The sequence below is a fragment of the Meles meles genome, chromosome 11 (assembly GCF_922984935.1).
Source record: "Meles meles chromosome 11, mMelMel3.1 paternal haplotype, whole genome shotgun sequence".
Lineage (NCBI taxonomy): Eukaryota > Metazoa > Chordata > Mammalia > Carnivora > Mustelidae > Meles > Meles meles.
The window spans coordinates 87,659,455-87,665,454 of record NC_060076.1 but is presented as its reverse complement, the minus strand read 5'-3'; positions in this window follow the sequence as shown (position 1 = coordinate 87,665,454).

Genomic DNA, 6,000 nt, shown 5'->3' with positions numbered 1-6,000 from the left:
TGAGGGGTAACTATCCTATAAATTTACCCAGTTTTAATCTTCAATTTTATTTTTATTTTTAGAAGATTTTTAAAATATAGTTGACATAAAATGCTATTAGTTTAGGTGCAAAACATAGTGATTTGTCAATTCCATATATTATGTAATGTTCCCCTCAATTAAGTGGAGTTACCATCTGTCCCCGTACAATATTATTGCCGTATTATTGACTATATTCTCTGTCCTGTACTTTTCATCTCTCTGACTTATTTTATAACTGGAGGTTTGTACTTCTTAATCCTTTTCACCTATTTCTTTTTTCCAAAGAGTTTATTTATTTGACAGACAGAGATCACAAGTAGGCAGAGAGGCAGGCAGGGGGGTGGTGGGGGGAAGCAGGCTCCCCGCTGAGCTAGAGCCAGCTGTGGGGCTCAATCCCAGGACCTGAGATCATGACCTGAGCTGAAGGCAGAGGCATAACCCACTGAGCCACTCAGGTGCCCCTCCTTTTTACCTATTTGCCCATCCTCTTAACCCATTACCCTCTGGCAATCACCAGTTTGTTCTCTGTACTTATGAGTCTGTTTCTGTTTGTTGTTGGATAGTCTTGACCTTATTTTATCCCTTTCCAGCGTCAGTGGAAATGATCTGGTTTTCTTTTTTTTTTCTTCCTTAGTTGGGCTACGGATGTGCCATGTTGATGCATTTAAAATATTAAGCCATGTATAAGTCCCTAAGCTACATTAGACTTCCTTTCTATATTATGTATTGTCAATTATTTATTTGATTAGTTAACTGTAGAAATAATTTCCCCTACTTTATCTCAGGCAATTGAAGGCTGCTTCTGAGGATACAGAAAATATGATAGGGTAGCAGAAATTTAAAATAGGAAATGATCCGTCGCGTAGGCCAGAGAGAGGTTACACAGCTAGTAAGTGATAAAAGGAAGCTCACACTTGAAAGTGTGTGCTCTTTCTCTATTCACTTGCTCTTACGTGTACCTGGCTTTCTGATACTCTTGAAAGAATGCATGAATCTTTGTATCGTTCAGAAATCCCTCATTCGCACTGTGTGTCTCAACTGAGATTTTATGAAAGGCAACAATGAGTTTGCCTTCTGTAATGAGTACCCGGGTTCTGGTTATTTTCTGTGGCCAGAAACACATCTGCCTAACCGAGCCAGTTCAGCTGGGAACAGACCTGTATTCTCTCATGGATATGAAGGGGCTGCGGAAGATCTGGTTCCCTAGATCAAATGGACCCTCTGATAGAAAGGAGCAAGAAAGGGTGCCTGGAGAAGGGTCAGATTTTTCCCTTACAGAGAACTTTGGGTCCCCTTTAACACAGTGATGAAAGGGTGAGCTTTGGTGCTGGGCTTTGCTGCTGATTCTATCATGCCTGCAGTATTTTTAGTCTGAATATTTTTAAGGCAGTAAAACCAGATGCCTGCTGTAGTCATGAAAAAAAACATAGCAAAAGAAGATCATCAGTCCTTTAAAAAAATATGAAGAGAACACCTAGCTTTGAGCTGTGTTAGTTCTGGATGTGCTGCTCTCCAAGATAAAGCATGGGCGGCATAACTGAGTCAGTTCACTGGTAAGGGATCATGATTCTCAATTTGTTAAATACTGGGAAAGATTTCCGTGATTATCAACTTTGTTCCAGAGTAATTCATCTCTAGTACTTCTGTAGTAGCAGTAATGAGGGAGGGAGGTCAGTTGTTTTTCAAGTCCGTTAGTTTGAGGTAAGATCGCAGTTGTATCTGCACATAGAAGAATGCTTGTCTTTCTTTGATCGACTACACACAGCTCATCCCAAAATGGCACATTCATTAAAAACAAGTTAAAAAGCAACCCTGTTTTATCCTGTTGGAAAATGTAAGGCTCTGGGAGGGGACCATTTTTCTGAGTGTGACTCTTCCAGGAATCAGCATGGGGTAGATTCTCCAAAGGGGCAAGGCTGTGTGAGTGCAGCTAGCCTAGAACCGGTTCCCATCAGTGGAATCATAAGCCAGGGCAGGGAATAAATGACTAATGTCCGAATATTCACCCTAGAGATTGCTCCTCAAGGTAGGAAAGCATATAACAAAGGTTGGAGGTCAAAGTTACACCCCAAAGCCATCTGTGTTTAGGGGGACCATCATATAACCTGCAACAGTCATCTCTGTAGTTTTGAAGGGTGGCCGGTGGAAGAAAAAATAAAATATTGGTCTCTTCAAATATTTGCTGAAGTTAGAATCTGTGCCAAATGAAATCTGTTAAGAAGTAAGTTCGCTGGAAAAAAAACTGAAGCATCAACTTTGATGAAAGAAATGTATTAACTTTTTGATCATTTTATCCTCTTACCAAATGTGCTGGCAAATTGAATTTTTAGAAGTGTTAAAAACATTCTAATCAAATTTTCAAATGAAAAATTCATTTTTCTGATTTCTGATTTGTAAGATTTTAAGGCTTTAAAAAATATTTTACAATGTCTCTTTGATTGGGTTTCAAATTTTCAACATCTTACATCTGAGATCCAACATTTTCTACTATTTATGCAGATTATATTATATGGGCAAATTACTATGATAGAATGTTAAATTTTTTAAAAAGTAGGATCCAACATTTTGTTACTACATATAAAACATATATTTAAAAAATTATTAAGATTGAGGCAACTCGGGTCACCTGGGTGGCTCAGTGGGTTAAAGCCTCTGCCTTCGGCTCAGGTCATGATCCCGGGGTCCTGGGATCGAGCCCCATGTCAGGCTCTCTGCGCAGGGGAGAGCCTGCTTCCCTCTCTCTCTGTCTGCCTCTCTGCCTACTTGTGATCTCTGTCAAATAAATAAAACCTTAAAAAAAAAAAAAAAGATTGAGGCAATTCAAGTAATTTTTTGTTTTCTGTTTTTCAAACTTTTCAATGTTATGTTGCTTCTGTAATTAGATAAATTGGGATATTTACATGTTTTGCTACTGATTTAATTTAAAAACTAGAATTCTAGATCAAATAACAATATTCTCATCCTCTTCCAGTGTACCTATATGCTCAACATAGTTCAGATTAAGGCATTATGATTGAAATAAACAGATCCAGAAGCCACATTAAAATACTTCTGGTTTTATTAATGTTGACAATTGTTAACTTCATCTCAGCAAATAGGACATACTTTTAAGTTTGATATGTCTACTCATAATCATGTTTACTACAGAATCACAGCTATCCCTGTCTGTCCAGTGTTTATTAAGGTAATAAGCCAAATTATGTTGCCCTCTATTGCTAGCCTTTGAATGGTTTGCTTCTCAATGAAGCAACCATACTCTTGAACAGAGGTTACAAATTGGCAGCTATAGGGTGTCTATATGAGGACGGAGGAGCAGTTTAATTAGTGTAACTAAGCAAAAATACAGGTAGCTCAGCCTGTCTACATCCAGCCATCTTTACACTCCTCTAACCACATGCTGTCGTGTCATTTGAGATTGTGACATTGTTCACAGTTAGGCCAATAAACAAGCCAGGAGTGTGGTCTCAGTACTTTGTTTTGGATATTTTCCCCTCTGGTCGCTTGTTTCAGTTTGATACATATCGATTTATTTTCTTTGATCTACTTTGCTACAGACTTACGCAACTCAGCAAATCCCAAAGTGCATGTATTTCTTTTTACTTATAAATCCAATTTGTAATATGGTTCCCTGGTCTAGCCACAAGGTCCATCTTTCTCCCAGATGCCTAATTTGGATACATGATGGCTGTTTGAATTCTTATTTGGAGAAATAACCCAACGTGCTTTTTCAGGTGACATACCATATCAACTTTTAACTGACTAGTAGTAATAAAGTCTGCTTAACTCTGAGTCTTTCCTCTCACCCTCCCTCAAAAATGGGAATACTTTAAAAAATATTTAAGGACACATTAAAAGCATTATCATACTACCCTATTATGCTAAGCCAAATAAGTGAGAGAAAGACAATTATTGTAAGATCTCACCAATGTGTGGAATGTGGAATTTAAAAAACAAGGCAGAGGATCATAGGGGAAGAGAGGAAAAAATGAAACAAGGTGAAACCCGAGAGGGAGAACCGTAAGAGACTCTTAATCTCAGGAAACACACTGAGGGTTGCTGGAGGGGAGTGGGGTAAGGGGGTAGGATAACTGGGTGATGGGCACTGGGGAGGGTAAGTGTTGCAGTGAGTACTGGGTATTATTTAAGACTGATGAAACACAGGCCTGTACCCCTGAAACAAGTAATACCTTATGTTAATTAATTGAATTTAAATTAAAATAAAAACATCATAAGAAAGATAAAAATAGGAAATGAAAATCTCTCACAGTTCCATATACTTGCTGACATTTGTTTTTGTATTATTATTATTATTATAGCCACTATGTGAATGTTAAGTTGTATCTCAGTATGGCTCTAATATGTATTTTGTAATGACTAACCATGTTGAGCATCATTTCATGTGTTTATTGGACATGTGCATATCTTCTATGGAGAAATGTTCAAATCCTTAATCCTTTCCCCACAAGTTAATGGGTCATTTGCTTATCACTGTTGAGTTGTAAGGGTTTTTAATATATTCTGGGGACTAATCTCTTATAAAATATATGAGTTTTAAGTATTTTCTATTTGGTGGGTTTTCTTCTCACTTTCCTGAGAGTGTCCTTTGAAGTACAAAAGCTTTTAATTTTGAAGAAGTCCAATTTATCTTTTTCTTTGGTTACTTGTGCTTTTGGTGTCCTAACAACAAAAACATTGCCTAATACAAGGCCACAGAGATGTGCACATGTTTTCTTCTGAGAGTTTATAGTTTTACCTCTACATTTAGGTCTTTAATCCTTTTTGAGTTAATTTTTATATATGGTGGGAGGTGGGGATCCAGATTAATTATATTGGATGCATGCTGATATTTAGTTGTTCGAAGAATCTTTTCTTAAAAAGACTATTTTTCCCATTGAGTGGTCTTGACACCCTTGCCAGAAAATAATTGACCAGGGGCGCCTGGGTGGCTCAGTTGGTTAAGCCTCTGCCTTCGGCTCAGGTCATGATCCCAGGGTCCTGGGATGGAGCCTCGCGTGGGATTCTCTGCTCAGCAGGGAGCCTGCTTCTCCCTCTCCCAGACTCCACTTCTAGTGCTCGCTCTTGATTACTGTGCCTTTACAGTAAGCCATCTTTTCAAGATTGTTTTATTTTAAATCCTATTCATTTCCATATAGATTTTAAAGTAGTTTATCAATTTCACTGAAAAAACTCACTGGAATTTTGAGATTATGTTGAATCTATAGGTCAATTTGATAGGAATATTTTATGGACTGCCTAGTCCATAAATATGGTATTTTATTAAAAACAATTTTGTACTCTAACTTAAAAGGTATTCTTCTATTGTGAATGTAGCAATGAGAAAAGTACATAAAATATGTAAGACATGTCCACAGGGCTCAGTTCAAGACACAGAACCCTGCCAGAATCCCTGAAATTCCCATCCTTGATCGTGGCCCCATTCTTTCCCAACCAGATGCAACCACTGTTGTGACCTTTCCAGTAATAACTTTCTTGCTTACTTTGTAGACTTGACTATTTTAAAAACTTTATATGAATGGGACTCATATATGTGTGTATGATTTCATTACACGTGTGCTTATTTTACCTTTGCTCCTCAAAGAACTCTGTGTGTAGAATTCTATCATTGTAGTTACAGAACTCCAGCACATTACCATTCTCATATCTTCTGACTATAACAAGAAGTTGGCTATGGATTTAATGTCTTTATCCTCAATTACTTTTAAGATGGTATCTTTCTGTGGGTGTTCTGCAGTTTCAGTATGATGTGGATTTCTTTATCCTGCTTTGAAGAAAACTTCTAATATTTTTTCTAACATTTTAGATAGTGTTCGGTAGGAGTGCTGCTCCTGCCATTACTGAAAATGGGAATTAATTTTAATTTTTAAAATAAAATCAGAATCTTACTTTACATACTTCCCTGTAACATCATTATTTTTTTCTCTTTAACTTCCTTTCAAAAATTAATTTATGAGATCTTTT